This window comes from Microcaecilia unicolor, chromosome 4 (assembly GCF_901765095.1).
Source record: "Microcaecilia unicolor chromosome 4, aMicUni1.1, whole genome shotgun sequence".
Taxonomy (NCBI): Eukaryota; Metazoa; Chordata; class Amphibia; order Gymnophiona; family Siphonopidae; genus Microcaecilia; species Microcaecilia unicolor.
The window spans coordinates 228,827,677-228,853,783 of NC_044034.1; the positions used below are offsets into that span (position 1 = coordinate 228,827,677).

The window sequence follows — 26,107 nt, forward strand, 5'->3', positions numbered from 1 at the left end:
AAATGGCAGTTCGCGCCAAAAACGCCCCGATCGCGGGCCCACCCCGGAGGAGTCAGAAAACACTCTTACCTCACTAGACCGAGTATCACAGCTCCGGTCCTGCAGAAGAATCTCAAGAAAAAAAAAAACCTCTTTTCCAAGATCGCTGCGCTTAAGCGCGACGCGACTTTAATTATTATTATTTTTATTTTTTTTAAACGCTGTGAGGAAAGCAGAGGCAAAAGAGGTAAATAAAAACACTCCGGAGGCTTAGATAAGTGGGAAAGGCAGGGAAAGGCAAACCAATGTGCCTGTATCCACTGAGTGGGAAAGGACAGGGAAAGGGCTGACCTATGTGCCTTCAAAGTGAAGCTGCTATAGCCTCTAACACCCCGGCTAACAACTGGCAAGCCAGGAGCCACCCCCAGGCATATTTTTGATGGAGCTCCAAGAAGCTGCAGCCACCCTGCTTGGGGAGATACTGAAGAGGCAGTGGAGCTAGCTGGCCATGAGGCACTGTGAAAAACTGAATGCTCTCTATCTCCCCCTGCTGGTTGATGGACACAACCCATACGTAATGGCTTCATCTGCTTGATGACAAGGAAGTAAAGGCTGTCATCAAGAAAATACCTGATCACCTGAATCAAAAGAGGTGAGAACAAGAGTAGAGTTAAATAAACAGGCATATAACAAAATCTTATGCCGAGAAGAAGGTATATAAACCCCTGTTGAATAACTGACTGAAGCCCCAGATAAACTGCCAGCCGCTGCAGTTGCACAATATACACCTGAGGAACATATGATATGAGAAGAAACATCTCCCAGAGTGTAATTCATATGATATGAGAAGAAAGATATCCCAGAGCGAAAATCACGAGACAAAAAAGCCGCCTGTAGCTGCTGCCTCTGCAAGAAGATCACCTGAGACTGTTGTGCCTCAGGTCAATATGTGACTGCTAAAACTGAAGCCACAAGAGAGGAAGACAAAGTGAATTAAGGATAAGTAGGCATACTTCTTCTTTTTATGAGAGAGAGAGAAAAGAGAGTAGAGAGAGAAGAGAGAGAGATTCTACATATGCAGCCGCCAAAAACCAAAGCCTGACTGAAATCATGCCCATGGAAGAAAAGCACATACCTAACCAAATGGGCGAAATCATGACATTTTGTAAGTTGCTATAACAGAAGGTAAAATTATGTATCATACCTGATAATTTTCTTTCCATTAATCATAGCTGATCAATCCATAGACTGGTGGGTTGTGTCCATCTACCAGCAGGTGGAGATAGAGAGCAAACTTTTTGCCTCCCTATATGTGGTCATGTGCTGCCGGAAACTCCTCAGTATGTCGATATCAAAGCTCCATCCGCAGGACTCAGCACTTAGAGAATTACACCCACAAAGGGACACTCTGCCCAGCTCACCACCACCGAAACGGGGGAGGGGAAGTAACCCAGCTCATCCCCACACAAGTGGGGGAGGGGAATCCGTCCAGCTCATCCCCACGGAGCGGGGGAGGGACACCACCCCGCCGATGCGGGGGGATCTGGCTTATCCTGCAACCGCAACCGCGGGAGGAGCTGACTGACCCTAACACCGCCGAAGCGGGAGGGGTACAAAGCTGCCCTACAGCCGCTCGAAGCGGGAGGGAGTGCCGGCAGAATTTAAGTCTCAATCCAGCCCCATAAAACGGAGGGGAGAGGAATGCAGCAGCTCACTGTAACACAAACTCGTCTCAACTCTTGAAGAATCCAATTGAAAAAACTTGAACACGAAGTCCTCCTGAAGTAACTGAAGACTAAACTTGAACCTACAATTCAACCAGAATATAAACAGTACAGATATCTGGGAGGGGCTATGGATTGATCAACTATGATTAATGGAAAGAAAATTATCAGGTATGATACATAATTTTACCTTCCATATTATCAAGCTGATCAATCCATAGACTGGTGGGATGTACCGAAGCAGTACTCACCCAGGGTGGGACATAGAAATCCCTGACCGCAACACTGAAGCTCCAAACCGGGCCTCCGCCCGAGCAGCCACAGTCAAGCGGTAATGCTTGGAGAATGTATGGGCCGATGCCCAAGTTGCCGCCTTGCATATCTCTTCCAAGGAGACGGACCCGGCCTCTGCCATCGAGGCCGCCTGAGCTCTAGTGGAGTGAGCCTTCAGCTGGATAGGCGGCACCTTCCCTGCGGCCACATAAGCCGCTGCAATGGCTTCCTTGACCCATCTTGCCACTGTAGGCTTAGCAGCCTGCAGACCCTTACGAGGACCTGCAAACAGGACAAACAGATGATCCGATTTCCGGAAATCATTGGTCACTTCCAAGTATCTGATGATGACTCGTCTCACATCCAGATATTTAAGAGCAGAGTATTCCTCTGGGTAGTCCTCCCTACGAAAGGAAGGGAGACAGAGCTGCTGATTCACATGGAAGCGAGAAACAATCTTGGGCAGGAATGAAGGCACAGTGCGAATAGTCACTCCTGCCTCAGTGAACTGCAGCAAAGGCTCTCGACATGAGAGCGCCTGGAGCTCGGAAACTCTTCTGGCTGAAGTGATAGCCACCAAAAAGACTGCTTTCAACGTCAGGTCTTTCAGAGATGCCCTCGACAAGGGTTCAAAAGGCGGCTTCTGTAATGCTCTTAGCACCAGATTGAGATTCCACGCAGGCACCACCGAGTGCAGAGGAGGGCGCAGGTGATTAACTCCCTTGAGAAAACGCACCACATCTGGCTGCGAAGCCAGGGAAGCACCCTTCAGGCGGCCCCTGAAGCAAGCCAGGGCCGCTACCTGGACTTTAAGGGAACTGAGCGACAGACCTTTCTCCAGACCTTCTTGCAGGAATGCCAACACTGAAGAAATTGGAGCAGTGAATGGAGAAAATGAGCCTGCTTCACACCACGCTGCAAAGGTACGCCAAACCCTGGCGTAAGCAGTAGAAGTAGAGCGCTTCCTCGCTCTCAGCATAGTGGCGATGACCTTGTCTGAGAAGCCCTTCTTCCTCAGACGCTGCCGCTCAATAGCCAGGCCGTAAGACCAAAGGGGGAGGGATCCTCCATCACCACGGGACCCTGATGCAACAGGCCCTGCTCCACTGGCAGCCGCAGAGGATCGTCGACTGAGAGCCTGATCAAGTCCGCATACCAGGGACGTCTGGGCCAATCCGGACCCACCAGGATTATCCGGCCTGGATGCTTTGCCACCCGGTCTAGCACCCTGCCCAGCATGGGCCAGGGCGGAAACACATAGAGAAGCTCTTGTGTCGGCCACTGTTGGAGAAGAGCATCTACTCCCAGGGATCGAGGGTCCCGTCCTCTGCTGAAAAAGCGCGGCACTTGGCAATTGGCCGATGACGCCATCAGATCTAGGCTCGGCTGGCCCCAGCGCTTCGTGATGTCCAAGAACGCCTGAGCAGATAGCTGCCACTCTCCGGGCTCCAAGGAATGGCGACTGAGAAAGTCCGCCTTGACATTCATGACTCCGGCAATGTGGGCCGCTGACAGCTGTTCCAGGTTCGCTTCCGCCCACTGGCATAGACTCATAGCCTCCTTGGCTAGAGGGGCGCTCTTGGTACCTCCCTGGCGGTTGACATAGGCCACAGCCGTGGCATTGTCCGACAGGACCCGTACTGGCTTCAACGCCAGTACCGGGATGAACTCCAAAAGCGCCAACCGAATGGCTCTGAGTTCCAGGAGGTTGATAGACCACTTTGCCTCTGCAGGAGACCAGAGCCCCTGCGCTGTCCTTCCCAAGCAGTGGGCTCCCCAGCCCGACAAAGAGGCGTCCGTCATGACGACAATCCACTCCGGGGTCACCAGAGGCATTCCCGCAGACAACTTGTCTGTCTGCATCCACCAGCTCAGCGCCTTGCGCACTGCTGGGTCCAAGGGAAGGCGCACAGCATAATCCTCCGACATCGGAGTCCAGCGCTGCAGCAGAGTGTTGTAGTGGTCTCATATGAACCCTGGCCCAGGGCACTACTTCCATCGTGGCCGTCATAGAGCCCAACAGCTGCACATAGTCCCAAGCCCGAAGAGGAGAGGCTACTAGGAACTGGTCCACCTGAGCCTGAAGTTTGACAATCCGATTGTCTGGCAGGAACACTCTGCCCACTTGGGTGTCGAATCGAACTCCAAGATACTCTAGGGACTGAGTCGGGCGCAGCTGGCTTTTCTCCCAGTTGATGATCCACCCCAGGGAGCTCAAAAGAGCAACCACCCTGTTCACAGCTTTGCCGCACTCTGCATAAGAGGGGGCTCGGATCAACCAGTCGTCCAGATAAGGATGGACTTGTACTCCTTCCTTCCTCAGGAAGGCCGCGATGACCACCATTACTTTGGAGAAGGTCTGCGGAGCAGTAGCCAACCCGAACGGGAGGGCTCTGAACTGGAAGTGTCGGCCCAGGACTGCAAAACGCAGAAAGCGTTGATGGGGAGGCCAGATGGGAATATGCAAGTACGCTTCCTTGATGTCCAAGGATGCCAGGTACTCCCCTGCCTTCACTGCCGCTATAACAGAGCGGAGAGTCTCCATGCGAAAGTGCCGAACTTTCAAGGCCCGATTGACCCCTTTGAGGTCAAGGATAGGCCGTACAGAACCTCCTTTCTTTGGTACCACAAAGTAAATGGAGTAACGTCCCTTGCCAAGCTGATTTTCTGGCACCGGAACGACCGCACCCAGGCGGATCAGATTATCCAAGGTCTGCTGCACTGCCACAGCTTTGACCGGAGACTTGCAGGGAGAGAGTACAAACCCGTCTCTTAAGGGTCGGCAGAACTCTACTTGTAGCCGTCTCTGATGACTTCCAGCAACCAAGCGTCTGAAGTTATTGTGGTCCACTCGCCCAAAAACGAGGACAGCCGTCCTCCAATCTGCACTGGGGCGTGGACCAAGGCCCCGTCATTGGGTACGAGACCCTAGGGGAGGACCGGAGGGAGCACCTCCGGGACGGCGGTCTCTGCGAAAGAAATGCTGCTTGGGGGAGAAGTTCCTCTTGAAGGAAGAGGGGGCAGAGGAGCCCGACCTGCCCGGGCGGTACCGACGGGCTTCCTGAAATCATCCTCTGGAGGTACCGGGGCGAGCACTAGCCCGAGCCCTGACCTCTGGTAACTTCTTGCCCTTAGACGTGCCGAGATCGGTCACGATTTTGTCCAGCTCGACCCCAAAGAGCAGCTTGCCTTTAAAAGGCAATCTAGCCAGGCGGGATTTAGAGGCGTGGTCAGCAGACCTATGCTTCAGCTAAAGCCACCGCCGCGCAGAGATTGTCTGAGCCATGCCTTTAGCTGAGGCCCTCAAGACATCATACAGCAAGTCTGCCAAATAGGCTAAGCCCGATTCCAGGGCCGGCCAATCAGCCCTCAAGGAATGATCCGAGGGGAAAGCCCGCTGCACCATAGTCAGGCACGCCCTGGCCACATAGGAGCCGCAAACTGAGGCCTGCAAACTTAAAGCAGCCGCCTCAATGGACGACCTTAAGGCCGCCTCCAATCTTCTGTCTTGGGCGTCCTTTAGGGCCGTGCCACCTTCCACCGGCAACGCCGTTTTCTTAGTCACCGCAGTGATTAAAGAAACCACGGTAGGCCACAGATAGGCCTCACGTTCACTTTCAGGCAAAGGATAGAGGCGGGACATAGCCCTAGCCACTTTAAGGCTCGCTTCCGGGACATCCCATTGAGCCGAAATTAAGGTGTGCATGGCATCATGCACGTGGAAGGTTCTATGCGGGCGCTTCGTCCCCAGCATAATGGCAGAGCCAACAGGGGCTGAGGGAGAGACGTCCTCCGGAGAGGAAATCTTCAAAATGCCCATGGCCTGCATTAACAGGTTGGGCAAATCCTCTGAGCTAAAGAGCCGCGCTGCAGAGGGGTCATCCACTCCATCCGAGCGGGGATCCGTCTCCTCCAAGGAATCCGCAAAGGACCGTTGGGAGAACTCAGATACGCTGCCCTCATCTACATCGGAGGAGACAAAGTCCTCCAAGGCCTGGGAATCAACCCGAGGGCGTTTACCTCCGGGGGCCTCAACCTCTTTACCAGACGAGGGAGCAGGGGCAGCGTTTTGCATAAGGAAGGCCTGATGCAGCAGCAAAACAAACTCGGGGGAGAAACCCCCCATACTGTGCACTTCCGCAGCCTGGGCTACAGCCCTAGACGCACCCTCAACCGGCGCTCGCAAGAGCGGGGGAGAGACATGCTGCGCATCCAAGATGGCGTCCGGCGCGACACTCCGCAAAGGAGCTGCGTGGGAAGAACGGCGCTTAACTTTAGCCGCTTTTGTGCCGTCGCCCAAATTAAGGGCGTTCATGGCACCAATGTCTCCCACCTCAAGGGCGGCCCAAGAAGAAGCCGTCCGAGCCGCGTGGCCGGCCAATATGGCGGAGGCGAGCCGCGGGGGATGGGCGTTTATGGCGGGAAAAAACCGCCACACCGGAGGAAGGACCGGGACACTCATCGGTCACGAAACTGTCACCCAACAAGGGCGAATCAGACTTTAAGACCCCCGCATCCCCTCTAGAAGCGCACACGCGATCCGGGGAGCGACTCTTGCGCCCTCGCCCTCCGACGCCATAGGCCACGTGGAGACCAATCGGGGAACCCCCTGCCCGCTATAAAAGGTAAAAATTACCTGCTTTCCGCTCCGAGCTGTAACGACCTGGTGTCCCAGTGAGTAGCTGCAATAAACGTTTAAATAAACGTCGAAATAAACGCCTTTAAGGACGTTCAAAATTTTTTTTTTTTTTTTAACGGAGCCAGCGGGAGGGGGGAGAAAAGGAGGGACCTGGCGCCACCAGGTTTGCACTTGCTCAAGAAGAGCCCTCAACCCCAGGCACTCAACAAAACCTAAAAATTAGGCTTGGAGGCCTAGCCAGAGCTGCTGCTGTGTGTGACCACCACCTGCTGAGATAGAGAACATACTGAGGAGTTTCCGGCAGCACATGACCACATATAGGGAGGCAAAAGTTTGCTCTCTATCTCCACCTGCTGGTAGATGGACACAACCCACCAGTCTATGGATTGATCAGCATGATGATATGGAAAAAGGAGGATAAAATCTGGGCACAATTCCCCTGAATCAGGAGAGGTTGGTACAAAGCCTGAAGGGGTCCCCATAGCACAGACAAAGCCGCCAACGCAGCTAACATTCGGAAAACAGGAGCCGCATCGGGAGGCACCAAAAGAAAATGGAACATGCACCAACGCCTCACAGCGGGAATCCTGTTTGAGAGAAAGAAATCCCTGGTGCCTGCTTGTGCCTCTGTGCACCCCGCAACACACATCCCCGCTGCCTCCACTTGCTCACAACACGAGCCTCCTATGGTGGCCTCCACTGCCAATATTGCCTGCCGCATTGAGCCTGCCATGAGTGGGAAAGCGTGGGGTACAAATGTAACAAAAAATAAATACCGCGCAGTTAAGGGTACGTGCACAGAAATGGATGTGCATTGCTCAGAATACTTATTGAAATATCAGCTCAATGTAATACATTTGCATGGGGTTCTTGGTGGCTGCTAAAGGCACACACGTTAGAGCCACAGAAAGCCCCTTTGTGCAACAATCAGTGTAAAGCAAACGTTACCAGCACAGTAAGCTTTGGGCATCAGGCCCTCAAGACACTGTGAGGAGCAGCAACCAACGAATTCTCTCCTCATCGTGAAGAGAAATTGATGGTCCTGTGCTCTCACAGCAGGCTTGAAGGTACTCGCACATGCGCTGTGGGGGATGCTACTGTGAGCTCTTAGAGATAGTACACTGAAAAAGCGTTCCACATCAGGCGCCATGGATAACGTCACTCACATGAGAGAAGAACTGGCCTGCTTGTCCTCAGAAAAATGTTAAAAATACCTCTGTGTGATTAAATGCGATTTAAATTTTTTAATCAAAATGCAGCCCTAAATAAAAAGCTTTAAAAAATGACAGCAGAAATCATACTCATTATATAGGATCACAAATAAAACATATACTACTACTACTTAACATTTCTAGAGCGCTACTAGGGTTACGCAGCGCTGTACAGTTTAACAAAGAAGGCCAGTCCATGCTCAAAGGAGCTTACAATCTAAAGGACGAAATGTCAAGTTGGGGCAGTCTAGATTTCCTGAATAGAGGTAAAGTGATTAGGTGCCAAAGGCGACATTGAAGAGGTGGGCTTTGAGTAAGGATTTGAAGATGGGCAGGGAGGGGGCCTGGCGTATGGGCTCAGGGAGTTTATTCCAAGCATGGGGTGAGGTGAGGTGAGACGAGGCAGAAAGGGCGGAGCCTGGAGTTGGCGGTGGTGGAGAAGGGTACTGAAAGGAGGGATTTGTCTTGAGAGCGGAGGTTACGGGTAGGAACGTAAGGGGAGATGAGGGTAGAGAGGTAAGGAGGGGTTGCAGATCGAGTGCATTTGTAGGTTAGTAGGAGAAGCTTGAACTGTATGCGGTACCTGATCAGAAGCCAGTGAAGTGACTTGAGGAGAGGGGTGATAGGAGTATATCGGTCCAGGCGGAAGATCGTGCAGCAGAGTTCTGAACGGACTGAAGGGGGGATAGATGGCTAAGTGCAGGCCAGTGAGGAGTAGGTTGCAGTAGTCAAGGCAAGAGGTAATGAGAGATTGGATGAGAGTTCGGGTGATGTGCTCAGAGAGGAAAGGGCGAATTTTGCTAAATGTTATAGAGGAAGAAGCGACAGGTCTTGGCTATCTGCTGGATATGCGCAGAGGAGAGGGAGGAGTCAAAGATGACTCCGAGGTTGCGGGCAGATGAGACGGGGATGATGAGGGTGTTATCAACTGAGACAGAGAGTGGAGGGAGAGGAGAAGTGGGTTTGGGAGGGAAGACAATAAGCTCGGTCTTGGCCATGTTCAGTTTCAGGTAGCGGTTGGACATCCAGGCAGCAATGTCGGATAAGCAGGCCGATACTTTGGCCTGGGTTTCCACAGTGATGCCTGGTGTGGAGAGATAAAGCTGGGTGTCGTCAGCACAAAGATGATATTGGAAACCATGAGATGAGATCAGGGAGCCCAGGGAAGAGGTGTAGATTGAAAAAAGAAGGGGTCCAAGGACAGATCCCTGAGGAACTCCAACAGACAGCGGGATGGAGGTGGAGGAAGAACCATGAGAATGTACTCTGAAGGTACGGTAGGAGAGATAAGAGGAGAACCAGGAGAGGACAGAGCCCTGGAACCCAAATGAGGACAGTGTGGCAAGAAGTAAATTGTGATTGACAGTGTCAAAAGCGGCGGATAGGTCGAGGAGGATGAGGATGGAGTAGTGACCTTTGGATTTGGCAAGGAACAGGTCATTGCAGACTTTTGATTGTGCTGTTTCTGTTGAGTGTAGGGGGCGAAAGCCAGATTGAAGAGGATCGAGGATGGCATGAGAGGAGAGAAAATCAAGGCAACGGCTGTGAACGGCGCATTCAAGTATCTTGGAGAGGAAGGGTAGGAGGGAGATGGGGCGGTAGTTGGAGGGACAAGTAGGGTCAAGTGATGGTTTTTTGAGGAGTGGTGTGACAACAGCATGCTTGAAGTGTGAGGGACAGTTGCAGTGGAGAGAGAGGTTGAGGATATGACAGATAGGGGGGTGACAGTAGGAGAGATGGTGTTAAGTTGGTGGGGATGGGGTCAGAGGGACAGGTGGTGCATTTTGAGGAGGAAAGAAGGTGGGCGGTTTCCTCTTCGGTGATGTCAGGAAAAGAGGAGAAGGCGGCCTGGGTTGGTTGATTGAGGAAGTGGGTTATAAGATGAAGAAGAGGAGAAGGTTTGGTGGTGAATTCAAGGTTGATCTTCTGCACCGTCGCGGAAGTAGTCAGCTAGTGATTGAGGAGAGAGTGAAGGGGGGGGGGGGTGGGAGGGCACTTTGAGGAGGGAGAAAAGGGTGGCGAAGAGACGACAAGGGTTAGAGCTGAGGGAATTAGTCAATTGGGTGTAATAGTCCTGTTTGGTGAGAAATAGGGAGGACTGGAAGGAGGATAGCATGAATTTGTAATGAATGAAATCAGTATGGGTGCGAGATTTCCTCCAGAGGCGTTCAGCCGATTGGGCGCAGGAGCGAAGGTATCGGGTGCAAGGGGTCAGCCATGGCTGGGGATTAGTACGCCTTGTGGGACGGGAGATACATGGTGCAAGGGTGTCCAGAGGACAGAGTGGCACTGTAAGTGGAGACGGCTTTGTCGACAGACTCGGACAACATGATGGAAGGGAGGAGATTAGAAATACTAGAGGATAAGGTGGGAGGGTCGACAGCCTGGAGATTCCTGGAAGTAGTGGTTAGTGTTGAGCAGGACTGAGGGGGAGGGTGATGAAGTGTGAAGATGATCAGGTGATGGTCAGAGAGAGGAAGAGCTGAGGCGCAGAAATTGGAGGGAGAGCAGGTAGAGGATTGGACGAGGTCAAGACAGTGGCCAGATTGGTGAGTGGGGGTGGTGGAGCTCTGTTGGAGGTTGAAGGAGGAGGTTAGAGTGAGGAACTGAGAAGCGTATGAGTCGGATGGGTTATCAGTGTGTATGTTAAAGTCTCCAAGAACGAGGGATGGGGATGAGGGCTCAAGAAAAACGGAGAGCCAGGCATCGAAGTCGGTAAGGAAGGAAGAGAGGGACTTATCAGGGGGGTGGTAAATGACTGCAACTCTGAGTGGTAGCGGGTAGAATAGATGGATGGAGTGAACTTCAAAGGATGAGGAGCGGTGAGACTGCGGTAGGAGGAGAGGTTGAAAACTGCAGGAGGGCGAAAGTAGTAACCCGATGCCGCCACCACTGCCAGTTGGGCAGGGAGAATGGGAGAAAAGATAACCTCCATGGCATAGGGCTGCGACTGAGGCAGAGTCATCAGGGGTGAGCCAGGTTTCAGTTAGGGCGAGCAGTTAAAGGGAACAGGAGATGAAGAGATAAAAAAAAATAAAGAACCTGCCTTGGAGCCACAGGGGAAAAAAATGCAACAGAGGATCAAGACCATATTTCAGAACTGGGAAAGAGCAACACACTAACTCAACCCCTTCACTAAGGGAGTCTGAAAAGCTTTTGTAGTGCCCAAAATCTGAACATAACCTACCTCAAATTCAACACCTGACCACAGCTCTAGTCTACACACATCAGCCACAAAATAGCAATCTCTCTCACTAAGTTTGCCGTAAGTTACTTTTCACTGGCAGAAGTGAGAGCAAGAAGGTTGGATGAAAACAGGAGATGGAGTGCGCCTATCTAGTCCATTATATGGGCTGAAGCCAGTAGACAGAGTTTGCCGGCAGTAGGTGAAATTTGCTGCCGTTTTAGTACACCCAAAATAATAGTAAACGATATTAGTTAGAAATAATGGACTGCCTATGCGTGGTTCATTTGTAAAAAGTCTAAAGCTTTTCCAGCTAGTTAGGCAGTGCCTTTAAAAGGTGGAGAACAATTTTTTTTTCGACAGCTTTTTAATTTATTTGAAAGCTTTCCATACCTAGATATAAATATCATGAAATAAAAATTGAATATCACTAAAACAGCTTAAAAAATACTGTAGCTGGTAGAAATAGCATTTATAAATTCTATTTTGTGCTCATATGCTATACAATACAGATGGCCAAATTTCAGTGAGGATATCCTGTTTCCTGATGGGCTCATCTTAACTGTTGTAATCCGCCTTGGGAAGCCTGGTGTTATGAATATGGAATATACTAAAATTATATGGAAGAAATTCTCCTTTCATTGGGGCACATGGAATCACATCTTCATCTGTTTTGTAGAAGTTTACCTTTTAGATGCACAAATGGATTATTCTGTTTTGAACATGTTTCAAGGGCAAGTGGTTTTACAAGTCAAAATAAAAATATTTTGTTTCATGCAAATCTCTTCTGTTTAAACATAACTAAATGGGCTACAAGCCCCCAATGCAGTCCATTGATATTCTTATATTTTGTTCTTGTGATGACTTATACTGTGCCAAAACTGAAAACTCTCATCTCTATCTGGTCTATAATACACTATCCACCCTAAAAGTCTGTTTTCGGCTGTACATGAGGAATTATGATATTAAATAAAGTGTATGTTTGTGTCCCTAGTCATGCACCCAAAGTTTATATAACCCTTTCAAGAAAGTCAGTTAATCGTTTAACTTATTAGGGGAACATAACCACAGAGGAATGGTATGGTCACATTTTCAATATGCTAATACTAGGAACAAGTTATTCTGAGTTAGTCTTCACTGGACCAAACTTGCTTTCCTTGTGCCATCACCATCCAGCTGAATAGGCAGTGTCTTAAAAGATGAAGGATAAAGGATTTTTCTTTTTTACATTTATATCACACATTATCCAAAGCAAAGTCGGGTTCAATGTGGCTTCCTTTGGAAAATATGGCGAGACAGAACAATATAATTCCATTATATCATGGGAGCAAATAGATGGATATGTCTGAAACATTTAACAGAGTAGAGATTAGCATATATACCCAACAAAAGTCATAGCCATAAGTATAGACAGTTATTCAAGTATTATCACATACATACACCAGAACAGGCATCCATACACATATTGCAAAAGAAAACAACAACTTATACAGAGTACATAAAAAAAAATTTTATTTCCATCTTCCAAAATTCCAGACAGCAGATGTACAGCAGTCCAAAACAAGTAAAGCCAGAAACACAGTGAGGCATATTTTCAAAGCACTTAGAGGCTTATTTTCAAAGCACTTAGCCTCCCAAAGTTCCATAGAAACCTATGGAACTTAGCCTCCCAAAGTGCTTTGAAAATATGCCTCTTAGCCTTCCAAAGTTCCATAGGTTTCTATGGAACTTTGGAAGGCTAAGTGCTTTGAAAATATGCCTCATTGTATACCTAATTGTTCCACCACTCTTAGGATTCACCTCTGGGTTTAAAAAGCAAGACCATGTACATGTAAGGACTAGATAAATGAATTAAAATTTAAAGCAAATGTCATTAATATGTAATACTTGGTAGCAATAAACTGTGATGGAATATTCACAGATCAAGCAGCCAGAGACAACAGATTTATTTTACACTTAATTAAAAATGTATGAACTTGGCAGCTAATAGTGTGCTGAACTGGACAATGCTGGCACATTTAGAGGCGTATTTTCAAAGCACTTAGCTTTCCAAAGTTCCATAGTAACCTATGGAACTTTGGAAGGCTAAGTGCTTTTGAAAATACACCTCAGACTACTCTGGACTTCTGCATGAAGGTAGATCTGCCCTCATTATTCAATACCTGTCTTTTAAATAGTAGTAATAAAAAATTTCAAGCACATTTTTATAATATACCACTGCAATCCACAAAAAAAAGGAGCAAGTTTCCACCTCATCTTTTTTTTTTTGATCTAGGCACAAGAAAAAAAAAGATTTTAAATGCTCCCAGGTTGCAACCTAATTCATGTTTGATGTAGAATATGTCACAAATAAGTAAATAAATGTGGTACACCTGATTCTCATAACATGATGTCAGTTTTAGGGGCCCTTTACCAGGAAAAAAAAATAATCTCTGCACTAACACTTGCTAGGGTGTCCCTAGAACAAATTACCATTCTACCTATGAAAAGTTATTATACGTCCTCTGTGTACATCTGTATGATGCACATACCAGCATGTTTGAAAATATGAATGAGATTAAATAAAAATGCTACAAACAAGAACGGTGATACAGTAGCTCATAGATTTGTTTGCTTTGTTTTGAGTGGATTGGGATGACGGCTGCGCGAGGAAAGGGTAACAGACTAACCTAAATGACTTCTACTTTTTAACGTCATCCCGTCTCCTGTTTTCATCCAACCTCCTTCCTGGAATAAGAGCTAACCAGACATGAATACGTACAGACTACCCTACAACCATCTACAAAGCCATTACACAGGTGGTCACAAGAGTAGACAAACACAAAAAGACATAACTTGCCAGCCCTCAAATCACAAGGCCTGGAACAAAATATTTTGGTACTGCGCTCCTTCACTCCTGCCCTGGGACTGAATTTCAGGGTTCAAATTTGATAGTGCTTTTTGCGTCATGTAGTGTCGAGATATTCCACCATTCTTGCTTTTATTTATTCACAACGATAAGTCTGACTAGATGTAATAAGCACTGTACTGATTTAACTATGTACACAGGGGGACCCATATTATAGCGGAAGCTAAGCTACATGCACCTGCCCTCAATCCGTTTAGGCTCTCCGTTCCACCGTCAGCTGCTGCCCCCTGGTGGTCAGGAACAAGTTCGCCACCCTTCCACCCACCGCCTTAGTTTCCTCAGCATTTCGCAATTGCAACAGGAGAGTCAGATCTCTTCCCACTGCTCCCCTAAGTTTAGGCGCAAAACTGCCAGCCTGCAGAGAAACGTAAGGAAGAAATTAGAACCAGCTGCGCAGTCATCAATACCACACGCTCTTTTTCGCTCCTCCATCACAAACAACAACTAACCTCTCCCATCATAATCAGTGACCCCACTACACTGCACAGCGCTTCTCCCTCCCACATCAGACAGCAAAATTCTACCCGTGTGCCCTTACCTTGGGGCGAGCAGAGACAGATGGAGGCCGATACCCTTAGTTACTACTGTCGATATGTCACTGGCTCTCTCCAAGTATCTCCGCCGCCGTGCTCAGACCTATATCACCGGTTTCCTGAGATGTACCTACCCTCACTAATGACAGCACAGTCACCGGCAATTGCTCACCAAAACCCACAAAAAAACATCCCGATTCAAGATGGCGGTGGTGCGAAACCGAGAGAGAAACAGCTGCGCATTACAAGAATCCCTCCGCCGGTCCCAGTATCCCTCCGCCAGCACAAGCAAAGTCCGTCAAACCACCGTGCACTGCAGGTACCCGCAACAAGCCAAGTGACCCAGCAAGTAGCGACCGCAACCGTTTTTTGCTCTGACTCTTTGCTTCAGTCATCGTGAATTTCCGTGTACTGACAGGGTGCACCAAACCAAAGCCCAGTAACGGATTATTTTCAGTGAGTAGTTCTTCCGTTCGCTCTGCCGTGAGATGTCCCTTTAAACTCTGGGACCGCCCCTCCCCCAATCCACTGACAGGAAGGGAAAGAGAGAGACAGACTGGTCCCACAGAGACAGACAGCCAGACCCAGACATGATTCCATATAAACTGACAGAAACAAATTGATACATAGGGGCCTGCTTTATTAAACTTAATGAGAAACCCCAAAACTGCTGCCTAATAGGGCAATAAAATACATCATAAATACAATAAGTAAAATACATAATAAAATGTTTACTGTCATTCAAAATGCACTATTAAAATTGAATAAGGCCAAATAAGACTGATAAATGGAAACCATACCTGCAGGGGCAGCAGAACGTCTTTTTCTTTGGGGGTGCACCCAAGCTCCAATAGTACCATTAATGCTCTCCCTTTTTCAGCCATCCATCACCATGTTCTATCTTTATTTTATTATTTACTTACTTACTACCTTTTTGCAGAAATTCACTCAAGGCTGTGTACAGTAAGAATAGATCAAACATAAGCAATAGGCAATTACAGCAGTAAAAATATTCAAATAACAATACAAAGTATGGCATAGTATACTTCTTACAATACATAACAGAACATTTTAATTGATATTGAAGGGTAAAGCAAAGATGTAACATATAGATAGGTAACAGAGTAAGAAGAGTTAGAAAGTAAGGTGACTGATTTAAAGAAAGTTGTACATGAGGTCAGAGAGATGGTTAAATATTATAGAGACGGGAGAGGTTCCGCGGGATTGGAGATGAGCGGATGTGGGCCCGCTTCACAAAAGTGGAGACGGAAGAAGTGGGAAACTACAGACCGGTAAGTCTCACATAAGTGGTAGAAAAAATAATGGAGTCGCTGCTGAAAGAAAGGATAGTTAACTTTCTAGAAGCCAACAGGTTACAGAACCCAAGGCAACATGGCTTTACCAAAGGAAAATCCTGCCAAATGAATCTTATTCACTCCTTTGACTGAGTGACCAAAGAACTGGATGAAGGACATGCCTAGATGTAATCTACTTGGATTTCAGCAAAGCCTTTGATACAGTCCTCCACAGAAGACTCGTGAATAAGCAGAAAGGGTTGAACTTAGGACCAAAGGTGGTGAACTGGATAGGAAACTGGTTGACTGACAGGTGGCAGAGGGTGGGGGTAAATGGAATCCACTCGGAGGAAAGGAAGGTGAGGAGTGGAGTTCCTCAGGGGTCAGTGCTGGGGCCTATTCTGTTTAATATATTTGTGAGAGATATTGTTGAAATGTTGGAAGGAAAGGTCTGCCTTGTTGCAGATGACACGAAAAAAGCTAATAGAGTGGATACCCTGGAGGGAGTAGAAACATTGAGAAGGGATTTCCGAACATTAGAAGAATGGTAGAGGGTCTGGCAGTTAAAATTTTCTGCCGGTAGAACTCTGTACGAAGTGCAGCTCTGACACAGACCACCTAACTTGGCTAGCAAAACATGGCTCATGTCGAGGACAAAAGGTTCTATTAAAGATACTGCTCTTTTGAAGAGATGTGACACGGTAGTGGGAGTTCATCACTAAATTCACAGGATGCACAGCACTACACATGACCGGGTGTATTTAGCAGAATCCCGACCGCAGATTTATTTCCACACGAGTGAGCCTACCACTTTAAAAGCTAAGTACAATCTATCATCTATATGTCTGTACTTGTTGATGGACTGCTATGAATGGCAATAGACACATAGGTAGGGTGGCTTGGACTCTTGTGCTGTGATGGCGGGAAGGTGGCATTACTAACTTTGGATTCCTGACTTTGGTTATGTGTAATGCACCGAGCACTGCGCACAAATCACATTATTTATAAACATAGTGTTTTAGAAAAATTATATATAAATTAAGTGGAAGGTTTCTTTCTGAATTGGTGGATTTCATAGACTAAGAAACCGGAGATTGAGAAAACTCAGTATATGAGAGTTTTGGAAAGTTAAAATTTAGTGCCAAGAAGTGTCGAGTAATGCACTTGGGGTGCAGAAACCCAAATGAGAGATACCTGATAGGAGGGGAGAGATTAGTAAGCTTGACTCAGGAGAGAGACCTTGGAGTGTTGGTGTCCGAGGATCTGAAGGTGAAGAAACAATGCGACAAGGCGACAGCCATAGCCAGGAGGATGCTAGGCTGCATAGAGAGGGGGTATAACCAGTAGAAGAAAGGAGGTGTTGATGCCCTTCTACAAGTCATTGGTGAGGTCCCACTTGGGAGTATTTGTGTTCAGTTTTGGAGGCCATATCTTGCTAAAGATGTAACAAGACTGGAGGCGGTGCAAAGAAAGGCTACAAAAATGGTATGGGGTTTGCATTGCAAACCATACGCAAAGTGACTTGCCGACCTGAACACGTATACCTTGGAGGAAAGGAGAAACAGGGGTGACATGATACAGACGTTCAAATATTTGAAAGGTATTAATCCTCTAACAAACCTTTTCCGGAGACAGGAAGGTGGTAGAACTAGAGCACATGAATTCAGGTTGAAGCGGGGCAGACTCAGGAGTAATGTCAGGAAGTATTTTATCACAGAGAGGGTGGTGAATATGTGAAATGCTCTCCCGCGGGAGGTGGTGGACATGAAAATGGTAATGGAATTCAAAAATGCTTGGAATAAACACAAAGGAATCCTATTTAGAAGGAATGGATCCACAGAATCTTAGCAGAGATTGGGTGGCGACGCTGGTAATTGGGAAGCAAAACCAGTGCTGGGCAGACTTCTATGGTCTACGCCCTGATCGAAACTGGATATGGATGGGTTTGAGTGTAAATTTTAAAGGGCTTCAGAACTTTTAGTACAAGAGTGCTGGGCAGACTTCTATGATCTGTGCCCTGAGAATGGCAAGGACAAATCAAACTCGGGTATACATATAAAGTATTGCATACCATGTAAAATGAGTTTATCTTGTTGGGCAGACTGGATGGACCGTACAGGTCTTTATCTGACGTCATTTACTATGTTACTATATCTCAGCTATGGTAGGAGTGGATAAACATGTCCTGCTGCAGTATGTGCATCTATATCTATAATTTTTTTTTATTTTGGTGCTCACACCTTTTCAGTAGTAGCTCAAGGTGAGTTACATTCATGTATACTGGGTATTTAAATCTCTCTATATAAAAAGCAACACCAACGTTCTATGAAGCCTCCAGCCGGAAGTGTGAAGGGGGCGAGATATCCGGTTTCCCTATGAGTGTCTGCCCCGCCCTCTCTGTAACACAGTCAGTGAAGAAAAACATCAGAGCACGAAATCAAATCGCTGGCTCTGTAACAGTGAAGGACTCAGAGGGGGGAGGGGAGAGAGGCCAGAGGGCAGGGACACACACACTCCCACATGCACACAGAAGAAAACATTGCTAGCCCCCGTTTCATTTGCATCAGAAACGGGGCTTTTTTATTAGTATGTCTATAAGTATAGGGTTTTTACAAAATTCTTCTACTACACCTCAGCTGTTTAGAGTGAACAAAAATATGAACATGTTTGTAAAGTCCTATTAAATAAAATATTCATGGCAGTCCATTATTTACAGGACTGTTTGATCTGCATTGAGATTTTTTTTTTTTACTGTTTCTCTTCAATAGAGTAGTCCATTATTTACCTCACTTGGGGGGAAAAATAGGTACGGTTTACTTTTTTGTACTGTGCTTAAGTTGTCCATACATTTTGTTTTTAATACTGCTAGAACTACCCCCCCCCCCTCCCAAAACAAAAAAAAAAATCTATATTTAAAACACCAAACTTTTGTTCATATGTTCAATTAAAATGAATAAGCACACTGAATCCCAGGTGTGAATCGAATTTGCTATTCATTTTTTTTTGCTTTTATGTAATATAATTTTTATTGAATTCATATACTTACAGAGATATCAACACTGCTTAGTATAATATAGCCAATAGTTACAAAGTAAACAAAAAAAAGAATATTTCTTCAAATTACTATACATCACTTGGCTTCTTTAGACCTCTAAATAAGAAAGGAAGGGGGGGGGGGGTAGGAATCTGTGAAGTTAACACCGCTTTACGTGCTTAATTAAACAAAATATATGGATCCGTATATCCCATTACAAACTTTATCACTGCAGTTCTCTACCATCTAGGAAGGTCTGGAGTTGATCGGGTGTATAATATATGTATTTTGTCTGATTCAATCTAATAACGCATTTACAGGGATATGCCAGGAGGAAAGAGCCCCCTATTTCCAGAACTTTAGACCTCATAGAAAGAAATTTTTTTTGCTTTTCCTGAGTGAGTTTAGTCACATCAGGGTAAAGCCAAATTTTCTGACCAGCAAATACCTTATTTGTTGACTTAAAATAAAGACGCATTATTGCATTTAAGTCCTGTTGAAAAACAAACGAAACTAACAATGTCCCTCTTTCAGGTGCTTCTTCAATAGTCTGTTCCAAAATGGCCGTGACATTTTGCAAATCTGTTAAATTCTCTGTATCTGCTTTTTTCATTGTAGTTGGTATATAATAAATCTTGTTCAGCGGGGGAAACACTTCTTGAGGAAAATTTAAATTTTCTTTCAGAAATCTGTTAAACATATCATTTGGAGATACAGCTAGCAACCTTGGAAAGTTCAATACACGGAGATTCAATCTCCTGTTATAATTCTCCATTTGTTCTAATTTTCTTCTTAAATCTGTTGTATCCTTTATCACAGCCACTTTAAATTCGTCATTTTGTTTGGACTCTCTTTGTAAAGTTTCAATTTTTAGGGAAAAATCTTGCTTCACCAATTCAAGGGAGTTCCCTACCTCCTGAACATTCAATCTCAAATGTTTTACCTCTTCAGTTGATTGTTTCAGAGTCTTTTCTATTTCTAACAACTTCATCCAGATCCTTTCCAAGCTCACCTCCATCTCTCCTGCTGCCCCAGTTGTTTTTTGAGAATCGGGCTTCCCTCTGGGCTCCTCGGTTTCACCCCTTCCGGGTTCCGTATGAAACCCCGCTCGACTCATCACAGTAGCAGGGCAAGGAGGCGTCGCAGAGCATGGCGGGGAGAGAGATATTTCAGCTTCCAGCGGGGAAGCCGCTCCACCGGCTCGACCCGCTAAGGACTCCGCACCGCTTCTCTGGGATAGCGCGGGGAAGAAGCGCTCGAGACCCACTCCTACCGGGGTGGACGTCACTGGAGGTAAGGGATCCCTCCGGGTCGTCCCTTTCCGTTTCGTATGTGGCATTTAGGAAATAAAACTTTGAAAACCAGCTGAAATCGGTAGTTGAAGGCAGGAGCTCTCTTAAAATGTTCCCGCTACGGCGCCATCTTGACACGCCCCCCCCCCCCCCCCCCCCGAATTTGCTATTCAATATTCCTGTCTAGAAAGACAGCTCTAGACGCAGGTTGAATTTAAACTAAGACTGAAATCTAGGTTACACTGGGATGGGGTTTTGCCTACTGCTACCAGGTGTGTGCTTGCCTGTGGCTAGAGCCAGTGTCTTCGAACTCACCACCCTTGGCTTACCTGAAGGCAGCCACTGTCTGAATAACAGGTGCTCATAGGTAGCTGGTGACTCATGTTTGGAAAAGCTAAAGAGGGCCAGTCCTGCCAGGGCAAGTTAAAATCCTTTTGGTGAGGGGATGCTTCTTTATCAGCAGTGAAGGGATAGTAGGTCACTTTAATACAGCAGGGAAAGACCCCTCCACTGTTGCCCTTCCCCCATACCTCTGTTACTGAAGTTAATATGCACATTGAAGACACTCCAGTGAATTATGTGCCAAAAAATCAAAATGGTGCACCAAAATAATACAACATATTACACAGAATATTTATAGTATTCTGGAAATACATGCCTGTACTTTAACATGTCTCGCAGTTAGCGCTCCCCCTCCCCCCCCCTCAGTCCACCATCTTCCTGCTGGCCATGTGAACCTGTTCAGCAGCACTGTAACAGAAATCTTGTAGTTATTAGCAACCATAAAATGATTTGCCTATCTGTTTTTGAAAGGTTGCCAAACGACCACCAGGCTTCAAATCTACTGGCCTTTAGTTTATATTTGAGCTATTAGACATATGCAATATGCATTATCTTTAGTAGCTGTATGTAATGGTTAGAGCAGCATAGTATTCCTACTTCCACTTGTACTTCCACTCAACTCTCCATTGCCTCAGGTACAAACTTAAAATGTAAGTTCTCCAGGAACAGGAAAATACCAACTGTACCTGAATATAACTTGCATTGTATTTTATTTTCAAGGCCCTCAGACAAAATGGGCCAGAATACTTTTAACTTAGTCCTCAACACACCTTTGAGACCTCTAAGATCCTTTCAAGGATCATCACTATCTGTCCCCTAGTGGCCTAGTGGTTAGGGTGATGGACTTTGGTCCTGGAGAACTGAGGAACTGAGTTCGATTCCCACTTCAGGCACAGGCAGCTCCTTGTGACTCTGGGCAAGTCACTTAACCCTCCATTGCCCCATGTAAGCCACATTGAGCCTGCCATGAGTGGGAAAGCGTGGGGTACAAATGTAACAAAAATTTAAAAAGAAATTGTACGATGTAATACGCGCCAGCAAGCCTTCTCAGGAGTAGCCCCCATGCTCTAGAATTTACTCCAAGCGAGGCCATGTATAACTGAAGACTACCTCTACTTCAGGAAGTAGGTAAAAGCCTGGCTCTTCTCCCATGCCTTTAGTACATAATGTGACTGACGCTGCACTCATTCTGCACCTGGACTAGCTTGCTACACACACTGTAACTTAGACCAGTCCTTATTGGAGAAATGAGATCTTACCTGCTAATTTACTTTTCTTTAGTCCCTCTAGACCTGCCCAGAAAGATAGTGATAGGTTGTACACTCCTTCCAGCAGGTGTAGACTGAGAATTCTGACTCTCATGAAAGCCAGTAAGAGCCATGGCTAGCTATAGTAAGATCCAGTATTAACATAACAACACAGGAAAGAAAGGAAGTAAGTTTCTATGCAACTGGTAAAGCCAAATAGGCAACAGGTGAAGCCTTACAGGCTTTGAAAACATATATATATGCAAGTATATGGGTCTCTCTCTCTCTCTTTTTTTTTTTTTTTAAATAACTGACTTCAAATGCTCAAAGCAGCTCAATACCCCTGAAACTAATATAGAATACTAAATTACATCAGTGTTGTCATCAGACAGAAATTAATGGCCCAGAAATCACAGCACAGGGAGGGTTCTGGGCCGGTCTGGATGGACTAAAGGAAAGCAAATCAGGGGCATAGCCACGGGTGGGCCTGAGCCCACCCAATTTGGGCTCAGGCCCACCCAGCGGCTCTGTACTCTTGCAAGAGCAGGCTGCGCTCCAGGGGCTCCTGCATCTCTCTCCCTTCCTTCCCTCACAAATGTTTCTCTCAAAGGGTTACCACCGGCAGCAGCAGCGATTCTGACATGCTGCCCACAGCTAACCCAGAAGCCTCCCCTCTGCTACTGAGTACCGCTGGCCCCACTCGATGCAACTTCCTTTTTTTTTTTGCCTGCGCGGAACACTTCAGAGGGGAGGCTTCCGGCTTTGCCACAGGCAAGTGGTGTCTGAGAATCGCTTCTGCTGCCAGTGGTAACCCACAGAAATCTTTATGAAGGACCTTCCCTGCCAGCGGTACCCCTTTGACAGAAATCTTTGTGAAGGACATTTCTCTGCTAGCGAGAATTGCTCCTCTGCTCCCATCTACCTTCACTGAAGGTAGATGGGGCAGGGGAGCAATTCTCGCTGGCAGAGAAATGCATCAGGGTGGAGGGGAGAGAAGGAAAGAGGTGCTGTAGAGAAATGCATGGGGATGTAGGGAAAGGGAGAGGAGGGGAGGGATGGGAAGGAACAAGGTGCTGCACATGGGGGAGGGATTAATTGTTGGATATAGAGGGAGGGAGAGATGCTGCATGGGGTGTGGGGTTAGAGACGGAGAATTTCTGGGGATGGGGTGGAAGGGAGAGATGCTGCATGGATTTGTGGAGGGAGGATTGTTGGAGGTCGGATGGAAAGAGAGGGAGACATGTTGGATATGGGGGTGATGGGATTGAAAAGAGGGAGAGATGCATAGGGAAAGAGAGATGGAGAGGTGTTGGACATGGTGGGAGCGATGGAGATGCTGTATGGGGAAGGGGAGGAAGAAAGAGGTGTTGGACCAGGGGCACAAGAGAAAGAGAGATTGTGGACAGCAGGAGAAAGGGAGGAGGGATGAGAGAATGCAAAGAATGAATCAGATGAAGATTGGAAATCTGAATTCATGAGTCCCATTCGTAGTTTGTGCTCACATACCTTCTGCCTGCCGAGGCATATTCAATCCTGAAAAAATGTGTGAGCAAAATCTAAATAAATAAATAAATAGAAATGCAATAGATATATTTTGATTTCATTGCTTTATTTCTTGATTTTATTGTTTCTCAACATTGCAGGCAGCTATTGTACACAAGATTTAAGTCACATTGAAATACAGTACCTGCACTGACGAAGATATCTCAAGATACTCAACCCAACAAATGGAGCATGATATACCATCTACAAAATTTTCATTGGGGATAAAAGGAGGCAGAGTGACTTTATTTCATAACAGTAATATGACAAAAAACAAGTAAAACAAGTTCATTAAGATGATTTCAGCAAATATTACTTCCTCACAACATTATGTTATATCCTTAATAAATCATACAGTCACACCTCAAAGCACAAGGCAGATAGAGTGAAATGCTACAGGCCAAGAAATGACCCAAGTGCAAGTTCCTTTATTGGTTTCATGCTATAGGCTATTTGAAATGCGCTGGAAATTGCTAGCAGTATTACCAGAAAGTCTGTAATTAGTTAGCAATTGTTTATGTGTGGCATGAACTTCATTAACGCTGATAGGATCCTGCAAATAGGATAGCAGGGAACATTTTCACTTTTGCATATCAATTTGCCTTTTTATATACTGTTTAAAAAAAAAAAAACTAAACAAAACTACACAAAGCTTGTTTTCTGCTTAACTCTGTCAAAACTTGACCAATTTCAATAAAATTTTGGAATTATCATCCTGAATAAATTTACCTAAATGATGTCACTTCACTATCTGGTTCAACTGTCACGTTTTCTTCAGTGTGAACTGATCCCTGCTGCTTCCTGACTGGCAGATCAATTCAGCCTGTTTCTCACAAGTTCTTCAAAACATATTCTACACTTGCCATAACCTTTCTCCAGATACAAGTTTTTAATAAGGAAGAGATCCTCCAGACTGAAAACCATGGTAAACTGTTTATATTTACAGCAAAATGGCATCTGCACATATCATGATAAGTATGGTGGTGGCAACCTTGTTTAGGTGAGGTGGTCAGCCTGAGTGTAGGCTTATCCTTAATTTTATTTAAATTGGTCAAGTTTTGACAGTGTTATGCAGAAAACAAGCTATATATAGCTTTTTTTTTTAATAGAGAATGTAAGAATTTTTTCCCAATGGAAAATAATTTTTGGATATATATTTCATGCAACTTTTCTTTAATAAAATTATAGCCTAATACCATGCCAAGCTGAAATTTTTGGGAAAAACCACTGGCTGTTTTGTGTTTAACCCTAAGTCGCCTTTCATAGATGCACTGTAAGCTGCAAGACAGCACCATAAAGCAAAGATACTTACCTGTAAAAAATATTCTCCAAAGACATCAGGCCATTAATTCTCCCATGGGGATGACATCATCCATGGTGCCAGGTGCGGAACGCTATCCAGAATAGTACATCTTTAAAAGTTTGCAGCAGCACTCCCACCGCACATGCGTGAGTGCCTTCCACCTGCCGCACGAGCATGGGACCAGCAGTACAATAACATAGCTATACATCTCCAAGGAGAGGTGGGAGGGTATGTGAGAATTAATGGCCTGCTGACCTCGGAAAATACCTCTCCTAGGACAAGCAAGTCAGTTGATTCTTATACATGGGAATCCCTAGCTACCAGGCGTACCGAAAACAACAACTTTAGGACAAATAGGAACTCGCAATTACGAGGTCAAAATGTGTGAGAATGCAGCATGGAACAGAATAAAATGGACGTAGGATGGAGTTGGATTCTACACCCCAAACAAATTCTGCAGAACTGTCTGACCAAGCCATCACACCGGGTGTCTTGCTCAAGGCAATAGTGGGATGTGAATGTGTGGACTGAAGACCATATTGCAGCCTTGCAAATCTCTTCTAGAGATGCTGATCAAGTGGGCTAATGATGCCGCTATAGCTCTGCCATTATGAGCCTTGACATGTCCCTCAAGAGACAGCCCAGTTTGAGCATAAGTAAAAGAAATGCAATCTGCCAGCCAAATGGAGGCTGTGCATTTCTCAATGGCGACCCCCATACTATTGGGATCAAAAGAAACAAAAAAGCTGGGTGGACTGTCTGTAAGGTCAATGCTCGCTTGCAGTCCAAGGTGTGCAGTATGCTTTCACCAGGATGGTAAAGAATGTTGGAAGAACGACAGACTGATTCAGATGGAACTTCGACACTACCTTACGCAGGAACTTAGGGTGTGTGCAGAGAACTACTCTGTTATGATGATACTTCATGTAAAGAGGAACCGCTACTAGGGCCTGAAGCTCACTGACCCTGTAAGCAGAAGTAACTGCCACCAAAAACAAGACCTTCCAAGTCAAGTACTTTAGTGGGCAAGAATCAAGTGGCTCAAAAGGAGCTTTTATCAGCTGGGTGAGGATGATGCTGATGTCCTATGACATAGGTGGTGGTTTGACAGAGGGCCTTGCCAAAAGGAAACCTCTCAAAGTGAAAACTAAAGGCTGTCCAGAGATGGGCTTACCTTCCACATGTGACAGTAAGCATTAATTGCACTCTTACAGAGTTGGTCTTAAGACCAGGCTCAGAAAGGTGTGGAAGGTATTCAAGTAAGGCTTGTGTAGGGCAAGAAAGAGGATCTATGGCTTTGCCCTCACACCAGACAGCAACCTCCGTTTGAAAGAATAACACCACTCAGTGGAATACTTCCAATTCTAAATCCTCAACATCCAGGCTGTGAGGGCTAGAGATTGGAGGTTTGAATGCAGAAGAGAGCCCCCGTTTTGTGTTATGAGGGTCAGAAAACACTCCAATCTCCAAGGTTCTTCAGAGGATAACTCCAGAAGAAGTGGGAACCAGATTTGCCAGGGCCAATATAGGGCTATGAGGATCATGGTTCCCCGGTCTTGCCCGAGTTTCAGTAAAGTCTTCCTCATGAGAAGGATAGGAGA

General features: G+C 46.3%; 1 protein-coding gene across 4 annotated transcripts in view; it reads right to left on the reverse strand.

Annotated features, from left to right (window-relative positions):
* KMT5B (lysine methyltransferase 5B) overlaps positions 1 to 14,903 on the reverse strand; it is a 387,499-nt gene extending 372,596 nt beyond the window's left edge. Inside the window, exons 1-2 of one of the 4 annotated variants that reach the window (XM_030201303.1) lie at positions 14,586 to 14,903; positions 13,680 to 13,737 (exon numbers count right to left, since the gene is read on the reverse strand). The gene's annotated coding sequence lies outside the window, so the exon portion shown is untranslated. Of the gene's footprint in view, positions 1 to 13,679; positions 13,738 to 14,456 lie in introns of all 4 variants that reach the window. The other 3 variants (XM_030201304.1, XM_030201302.1, XM_030201301.1) reach the window with 3 other exon arrangements.
* Positions 14,904 to 26,107: the final 11,204 nt, after the last annotated feature.